We start from the raw sequence: 9,679 nt of genomic DNA on the forward strand, positions 1-9,679 counted from the left end.
GAAGCCCTTTGCAAACTTCCATTTTATTCCTAAAAGGATCTCTTTTTCTCTTTATTAGCTCAACAAATCCTTATTAAACACTGCATGCACGCGCGTGCACACACACACAACCACAACTTGTGTGTGCCCTCTCACACATACATGCATTTATACCGGATATTGTTGACAGTAATGGAGTTCTCAGTGCCTGTTCTGATTGAGCTTAAAATAAACTCGGAGAATGTGCCTGGACAAAGTAAAGCTGAGGGGAAGGGTCTGATTATTTTCTATGAGGTAGTTTAGTCACTATCACTTTACCTCACTGGTGAAGTGATTGTTGAACAAATATTAGAAGGGAAGAAGCAATCCAACTGACGTCTGTAAAAAGAGAGAACAGCAATTACGCAGCAGGTAGTAGACAGGGATGGTGGCTGGAGCCAGCCAGGAAGAAAATTCTGGAGAGAAGAGATGGGCACAGTGAGTGGGAGTCAGACTCCTGTGGCAACAATTACCTACTGTTCATTTTTTACTGAAGACCAAGAAGGATATGTCTTCTTTCTACCAAATGGAGCTCTGAAAAACTAGATCCTCTATTGATGAGTCACACCTAGTCCCCCACCCATTAAAAATCTAGCACAATGTCAAGCACACTAATGAAAGTTTTGTATTTGTTATTGCAAAAATATTGATATTGTGGCATCTTCTAGGCAACATGTTAAACTAAAGGCAATAGTTTCTTCTCATATCAACACCACATGCTATATGCTACTAATATCCTCATTACTGTTCAAAACTGAAAATTATGAAAGCCTAAATTTCTTAAACGAAGGCATTAATCTAGAAAATGTGGGACAGTGTGGCTGTCCATGAGGGGCATACCTCTTCAGGGGGTAGACACACAGTGTTTATAGTTCTTTGGCAGACTCTTTTCAAGTTCATAAACAAGGTCTCTTAGCACCCTCACATCCAGGCTTAGGGTAGAAAGAAACATAGGAAATAAGACCATGAAAGACACCCTCAGTGTTTTCCACAATTATGGCCATGGTTCAAATCCAAACAGAAACATCACAGAGACTCAACTTCCATTACAACTAGAGAGATTTGGAGGCCAAAACACAGAGTAGATGGCAATGGTGACCACAAAATGAATGAATCTCAAGTTTAAGGGATGGTAAATAGTCCAGTTTAAGGAAAACAAAGTGGCCTTCTTGGCTGTAGACTCTCTAGCCTTGAATGATTACTACTATTGAAAAGTCAGAGCTGATATTTTCTAAGTACAACAGGTAAAAATATGAACTGCCCTCCATGATCTACACGCAGATTTTATTTCATTGAACATTTTAAAGGAAATCATGTAACTTCACTAAAATCCAAAACCTTTAGCTGAAACCATCATAAAATCAGGCCTCTGTCAGCTAGAGAAATGGCACAGTGGTTAAGAGTTCTTGTTGTTCCTGAAGAGGACTGGGACAGACTCTTATGAGTCACATCCATACATAACTCCAGTTCCAGGGAATCTGAAACCCTCTTCTGACTTCTGCAATAACTCTAAAATAAAAAAAAAAAAAAACGGTGATACTTCTCTGTGGCTCAGTGCCAAATTGGCATACAATAGGCACATCCGGAGAAAATAGGCCAATTCTTTCTATATAAAATTTATTCAAAAATATTAAACAAATTTCTAGAACGTTAAATAATTTGTGACTGACTCATTTCTCAAAAACTAAGTAAAATCTGTACAAGGTTGCCAATCATACCTGTAACCCTAACACTGAGGACTGGAGAGAGGGCAGAGATGGTAGCATCACTGGGCCTGGATAGTTGCCAGCCTAAATGAAAAAAACAAACAAACCAGGAGCTCCATATGCACTGACAGACTATATATCAAAGAAGCAAGGCAGAGAGTAATAGTGACAGATACCCAAGACCTCTGGCCTCTGAGCATGGGTAACACATGCATGCACATTCACAAAAGATAACTGACTCGACACTTAAACATGTATGATGTTTGCTATGGAGTTCCTTTAAAAAAAATCTGAGGAAAGAAAGAAGAAGAGCAAGAGTAGACATCAGGATCAATTGAGCCATGATATGTGTGTGTGTGTGTGTGTGTCTCTGTGTGTGCGTGTATGTCTGTGTATGTGTGTGTGTCTGTGTGTGTGTTTGTGTGTGTGTAGATTGTATGTGTGTAGATTTAATCATTTTACATAATCAAGGGTTTAAAATATGCACATAGAGGAAGAGATAAATGAACTATAATTTCATCTATCATGACAAGAAATCAGCAGACAATGTCTAAAGTTGAGAAAGCCACAATATAACATACAGAATTATACATAAGATTTACATTGAAATAAACTCTCAAGAGTGATGTGAGAAACATTTGAATGAAAAGTCTCACTTAAAGATATAGAAAGACAGACATTCCTTTTGTGTCAAAAGTGTAACCTTTGATTATGTGCTGAATTATTGACCCTGAAAAGATATGAAAAGATACACCAACACTCAACACCACAAAATATATCATTATTTGGAAATAGGGGCTTTACAGAGATAACCTTTGTACAGTGTGTGGTGATCCAGCATGGTTAGTGTCCTTATACAATAGAGAAAATTAGAAAGTTAAAGAGACAGCTCAGTCAATAGAGTGCTTACTGGATAAATGGACCAACCAGAATCCAATACCTTGGCACCTACATAAAATGGCAAGGTAGAGCAGAGCACATCTGTAATGCCAATACTGAGGAGGGAGAGACAGGAGAATTTCTGACATTAAATGGCCAGTTATTCTTGGCCAGTGGTAAACCCCAGGTTTCTTAAGAACCTGCCTCAAAATAATGAGAGGAGAGATACAACATGTCAATCCCTGGGCTCCAGATGCACACATGCAGGCATATCCACACAAAACATACAACACACACACACAAACTTACATAAAAAAAAGATGGGAGGGATATTGAAGACAAAAACACACTAAAAGATGTATATGTGAAGAGAGATAAATGAATGTACCTAAGGAATGTCAGAGACTCTTGTAGAGCACAAGCCAGGGGCTTGCAAGCCATGATCCTTCTTCCTCCATGAGATTCGGAGAGCGCATGGACTGCTGGCTGACAGCTTGATTTCAAACTTCTCCTCATCCAGAACTGTGGGACACAATTGTCTATGCCATATGATTTGTGGTACAAGTACTTTAACAACTTTCAAACAATTTGAACTTAAAACAATTGATGGTACCTGTGCTCCTAGTTCCGCGGAAGGCTGAGGCAGAGGAAGTAGGAGTGCAAGGCAGCCTGGGAAACTTACCAGAACCTGTCTCAAAAAAAAAAAAAAAAAAAAAAAAAAAAAAAAAAAAAAAAAAAAAAAACAACTGACAAGAAACAGTAAAGGGCAGGGAATGCATCCCAGTGGGAGAAACCAGGCCTGACATATAGATGGCCCAGGGTTCAATCCATACATAGAGCTTTAAAACAGAAAGAAGACCATATAGTAAAATCTTAGCCAGCCCTTACAGACCCTAAGCATTTGTGCTGCTTTCCAAATCAATTACCTCACCATAACCTGGGTCCAAGCTGCAGAGCCCATGTGACACCCTCACTCATGTCTGGGAGGTTTAGGGAAATGTAGCAGCCTTCACGTGCTTCTACACTGTGAAAAATCCTCGGGAGCAGATCCAAGGCACTCATGCTCATATACTGCAGAAGTCAGTTCTAAGACTCTCCAAGCAGAGATCAGGAGTGCTCTTGCCCTTAGAATTGTACTGTATCTCTACCTATGGCACAGCCTCAAAAGGAACAAGAAAGGAGACAATCAGTAATTAATTAATCCTCTGTAACCCTGCCACTGTGGCAGGAGGAGGATTTGAAAAGAATTTGAGTCTTTCATTTGTTTGGGTTCCAGGGATCCATATAAGGATACTTCTTTGTGGTAGGCTCTGCTCCTTGCCACTGTCTCCCCCAAAGAGTGTGCTTGGGTTCAAGTGCACACTGGAAGAAGAAACATGATGCCAATAACATTTATAAGAGAGAATGTCTCACTTCGTGCAACTAGGTGCCTGGGAGTATACTCGGTAATTACAAGGGCACGTTTGGGCTCTGTCGGCTCATGAAATTATGTCCCCAGTTGGAGGATACCCAGCATTGCACCTGACATTGAGTGTGCTAAACATCCACTTCAATGTTCTCAGAAATAGTTGTGCACAGATGCACAAAGCAACCACCAGACTCTGCTCTCTGGCTTTCTAGAAACCATGGCTGGACACAGCCAGGCCTGGGTGACCATGGCTTGTAGTAGGCCATGCTGCGCCGAGCTGCAGAAGATGAAAGTGAATTGCATCACCAACCAGACTGTGACTCTGTCTTCCTTCCCTAAAGGTGCAGGTGCAGCCCCGAGGCATGCTGGGAACAGAACGGGGGATGCAATTCTCTCCAGTCCTGACCTCTGTGGAGCTACTGCCCTGAGTTACACATGGTGACAAATAAAAAGCCAGGCACACCTTGCTTGCTTCCTTCACGTGTTCCACATCACCTTCTCGATGGTCCTGGTTTTCACTCCCCTCAAGTTCTGTCTAGCTCTCCCCCACGTTCCTCTCTCTATCTTTCTGAGCCCAAACTTTTCCCTCAGGCTATTGATTTGGTAACCCAGCTCAGCTCCTGATGGGCAGAAGGTAGTAAGTAGTGTCTAGAGCACACAAGCCCAGGGCTACTGCTAGCAGTGGGCTAAAGCAGAGATTCTAGAAGTATCCACCAGGGGACGCCAAAGTGCAGGTGTTCAAGTACTCACACTGAAAGGCAACAGATTTCCCCACTTAAAACATAAGCTAAAAACCAAATATTTAAACCGCAAATGCCTAATCAGCTCTTTGGAAGTATGTCACCACTGTCACTAAGTGAGCAGGCTCCCTCTGTCACCATCGCACTTACTGCACTTGCTGTTTTCTCTGAATGAAGGGGGCTTTTCTGGTCACCACCCTTGGCTCTCTAACACTGACCCAGGAAGGGTTGCTGACTTTTCAACCTGACCTATCCTTCCTTCTGTTATAAAGCCGCTCAGGGAAGCGCAGGAGTGAAAGGGGCGCTGGTGAATGCTGTCCTCTGGACATAGCATTGTTGTTAACCATCGTTACCCCTGTAGCTCTGCTGCTTTGCCTAAACCATACTCTCCAAAGGCTAGGCTTATTGGCATTCAGTCACAGGAGAGGGGACTGAGGACATCTGATCCTCACCTCACACTACAGACACTCCCCCTTGTCACTCTTCCCAGCTGCCTGTGGTCCCAGGAGGTGCTGGAGCATGGGGGAGGAGGAGATGAGAGACTCCATCTTTGAAGCTTTGGAGAAGTGGCCATGTTAGCTGGGGGTAAGACTTTTAATGGTGCAGCTGCTTGAAGTCACTCATACTCCTGTAATGAGATCTAGTAAAGGCAGTGCACTCTAGTGATGTCCCAGGAGAGCAACCGCTAGTGTACCAGAGTCTCAACTTCCAGAATGCCTATGCCCAGATGTACTGAGAGATGTGTGTCTCCACTAGCAACTGAGAATGGAGGCTCTCCAGCTAATTCTTGGTGGCATTCACTGCTCTGGACACCTCCTTGAAAGAGGGAAGCGTAACATACAGAAAACAGTAGCGTGGGAAAGCCTCTTGTCCAGTCATAAGAGAGTTGCACTAGAAATGAAGAAACTGCACAAGAGTTGGGTGCTTCTTGCCCTTGAAGAAGACCTGGGTTCGGTTCCAGCACACACATCAGACAGGTTACAGCCACCAGACGCACATCCCGCTTCAGGGAATCACCCACCATCTTGCTGACATGTGCTGTATACCCACGAAGCTACAGACACGCAAGCATGCACACATGTAAAATAAACACTGAAAGAAAAGAAAGCTTGTGTCTGTGAGCTTTCCTCTCTTCCTCAAGTGGAGGCCGTGGCCTGGCCCTAGCATGTTCATGATGGGCCTGTGCAGGTTTCTCTCAGAAACAGGAACTGCCTTGACCTTCAGAAGACCACCTGTGGGTTTTCTGCCTGACCTGGGGATGGGTCAAGTGAGTCAGCTGGCCATGGCGACCTACCCCTCTCAGCCCACCTCAGAGTAGTCTACCAAGTCCACTGCCCTCTGAGGGCACCTTGGCATAGATGGCATGCCTTAGAAGGGCACAGCATGTGCTGGTGNGAGGGACTGATTTCTGCTTTCCCTTGCAATATCCAGCATGTGGCAGAAGCCCATAGCCCTCCATTTGGCTTTAATATCTCCATGGCTCAGCTGCCAGGCTACTGCTGAGGACCTGTGAGGGTTGCTTGGTTGCATTTGAGGCTACAGCTGTGTTGATCTTTGGTGACACTCACCTCTGCCTTCTTCCCTAAGACAAGGCCTGTGTACACTAGCCAGGTATCCCTCCTGGCCCAGAGGCAGCCTGAGACCACCTGCTGGCTATTACATCAGCTCCTCCTGAAGGTACATGCTGGAAACAATGTTTTCAGCCACCTCTTCCAGCCAGCTGGAAGACTTCCTTTTAGCTAATGCCTTTCTAAAAAACAAACAAACAAACAAACAAACAAACAAAAAACAAAAAAAAACAGAAAAAAAAACAAAGAACAAAAAAAAACATGCCACACACACACCCCATAAAAACAAACACAAACCCCAAATCCACCACTTTTCAACTGACTTTGTGTTTGCAGGGGTTGGGNGGCTGTTTCCTTTAGAAGCTGCTGGTGGTTCTTGGAATCCTTGGGGGAGGGGAGGAGACTAGCTGTGGGGCAGCAATGCTGTGTAAAGTTAAGTTTGGGGCCCGACTCTTTGCCACATTGATGATCTCTCTGTAAAGTATAGGTGGGGTGCACACATCTGAGGCCCTCATGAGCAGATCAGAGTTGTTTTATGGGCTTGATGTTCACTGAAAGGGCTGTTTGAGGTCTACTGTCTGCCCTGTGAATAAGATCAGAAATTGCAGTTTCTGTGTGTGTGTGTTTGTGTGGTGTGTATTGCATGTGCACACTCAGGTAATTCCAAAGCTCGGCACAAAGTGTATACCCTTAAACAATTGCATGCAGTGGCTCTAGCTGCCTAATCTCTAGCTCTCTATCTTATACTTCCTTCNCCATCTTGGGCTGCCTACCCCTTAGTCTATGTCTGGGGCAGGAGCTAGCAAACTTCTGAGCTCCCTGCCAAGGACTTCCAGCTTTCACCCCTCCTCCTCTCTAGACAGACCCTTTAGGATCTCAGAACACGGGGATCCTGCACACATTTTTGCTCCCAGCTCCAGAAGCCCACACTGAACAGTGGGTGAATGTCTTTCTGCAGCCAGGAGCTGTGAACAGCAGCCAGGCACTAAATGTTTGTTGGGTGCCAGCATGTATGTTGTACCCAGGATTTGGTTTTTCATGNTNCCAGGTAGCCCANCAGGACTGGCCAAGTCACNCAGCCTCAGAGTGGTGCAGAGAACCTGGCTGATGTACTTTACAGGNGGGTACATGCACCTTACTCATGCCAGCCACTAGGGNCTCCTCTGGTTCCCACAGCTGGATTCTTATGTTCCTGTACCCTGGGTTTCCCTACCCTCACCTCATAGCCTCATGCNACATGGGGTTTGAAAAATGAAGCATTTGCTAATTAATGCCCTGGGAGAGCACACACAGTGCTCCCCCACTTTTCAATATTGCCTTGTTCTCCTGCACAGAGATAGAGATACAGGGCTGCCACTCAGCCAGTCTGCTAGACTGCTCTTTACAAACTGCCTCACTTCCCACCTTTTCCAAACACAGTTTACAAGAACCCTCAGAGATCCACAATGTCCTGAACTCNGATCACTGAGTGTTCAGAAGATCACTTCAGTCTGGGGTCTTCAGAGGAGAGCTGTGTCAACCACGATCAGGTTCTAGTCCTGTTTGAGACCATCACACCTTGCCCCCTTACCCATCCATATGATGTCAAGTATACCAGACAACTGGTATCTGACCGAGTGGGAATGAAAACAATCCTCCATGATGTTATGTATCAGGCTACATGGGAGAGGGTGGTAAAGAGGCATCACTCACCTTCCCAGGCCAGAAGACAACAATGCAGTCTTGCTCAGAATCCCACTTTCCATCCTTGACGAGGAATCACATGAAGTTTCCCTGTGACCAAGGCATTTGTGGAAATCAAGGAAGGCAGATGAAGATGTAGACACTCCAGTCACTCAGGGATTAGCGCCTCTCCTCTTCCCTCTGATGTGCTGGTGTCACAGGATTCCAGCTACAACACAGTTTAAATAAGACACTGAGACAGACAATAAGAGAATGTGCAGATTTCAACATCAAAATCACTTACTATCCAAAGACCTGCAGTGTCTAACTGAAGATGCTCATTTCCAGCACCTGTCAATTAACCTTCATAACATTACTTCACTGAGCAATAAAAAAGGAAACTCTTTAAAGACACTGAAACTTGTGGTCAGACAGATGGCTCCGTGGTTAACAGTACTCGCTGCTCTTGCAAAGGACTCTGTTTTGCTTCCCAGCAGNCACTTGGCAGCTCACAACAGTCTGTAAGAGCAGTTACAAGGAATCTGACACCCTCTTCTTGCCTCTGAGGGCACTGCATGCATGTGCTGAATACACATACATGCAGGCAAAACATACATACACAGAAAGGTAAGTAAATCATTTTTATAGAGAAATGAAGTAAAATTGCAATGTCTCAGGAAGTAATAGGACAAAGAGCCCAGTGGAAATTTCAAAATTAAAGATCTGATCTCTGAAGCACAAAGAAATCAGCAAGGTCATCCCATCCGCAGCAGAGATTAGTGATCGGGGCAAGGAACCAGGGGAAAGCATGTGGTGAGAACAAGGACCAGTTTGAAAACAGTTTGGCAGTACCTTAAAAATCAAAGGCTTGCCTAATAACACTAGTCATTCCACACAGAGGGATTTACCCTGGGAGAGGGAGAGAGAGAGAGAGACAGAGAGAGAGGGACAGAGAGAGAGAGAGAGAGACAGACAGACAGACAGACACAGAGACACAGTCAGAGAAAGAGCACTCACATACACCATAAAACAGAACAACGCTTCAGAGGCCTGAGAAACTAAAGAGAAAATTCCAGGGTCTCTGCTATAGTGTTTCCAAAAGCTGAGGGAAACTACAAGGAGCAAGAAGAGAAAAGGTACAAATTTTGTCAAAAGACATGAGTTGGCACATTTCAGGATTAGAAGATTAAATACAAATAAATGTACAGCCAAACAACATGAAAGGTCTGAGAACAAAGGAAGAATGCCTTAGAGCAGTCAAAGAGAAAGGATTCTATATCGATATGCCTAAAAAAATTAGAAAAATGGGGGGCTTCTCATCAGAGCCCTGGGAGCCCAGGAGGAANAGGGAAGAACCTGAGGAAAGGTGAAGAAATGCCTCCCAAGTTATCTGCCCAGAAGGCAAAGCATCCTCTCCTCCACTCCTGCTCCCTCAGCAGGACAGAACTTCCACCATGGAAGGAGCTTGCTCACTGCCCCTGCTTCTGATCACCCTTCATCTTCAGTTCCCAGTGAAGTTGGAGGAATGAGCCAGCAGATGGCACTGTGAGGAAATGCACTGCTAAAGACCTTGGGAAAACACTGCCTAGTGGCATGTCATCCTGCAGGAGGGCCTTTCTCCTAGAGCTTTCTGGAAGCATTATTTGCAGCCCTTCAAGACCACCCTCCCTCATCACCTTAAATCCACCACCACCCTGT

General features: G+C 44.7%; 1 long non-coding RNA gene across 2 annotated transcripts; it reads right to left on the reverse strand.

The window, feature by feature from the left end:
- Positions 1–306: 306 nt before the first annotated feature.
- LOC115030090 lies at positions 307–8,206 on the reverse strand. Of its 2 annotated transcripts, none has more exons than XR_003835712.1 (3): positions 8,012–8,206; positions 2,992–3,125; positions 307–357 (listed from the first exon to the last, which is right to left on the reverse strand). It is a non-coding gene; the product is annotated as an uncharacterized LOC115030090 (long non-coding RNA). The 2 variants fall into 2 exon arrangements; XR_003835713.1 differs by lacking the exon at positions 307–357 and adding an exon at positions 1,740–1,808.
- Positions 8,207–9,679: the final 1,473 nt, after the last annotated feature.

Source organism: Mus caroli, chromosome X (genome assembly GCF_900094665.2).
Source record: "Mus caroli chromosome X, CAROLI_EIJ_v1.1, whole genome shotgun sequence".
Classification (NCBI taxonomy): Eukaryota; Metazoa; Chordata; class Mammalia; order Rodentia; family Muridae; genus Mus; species Mus caroli.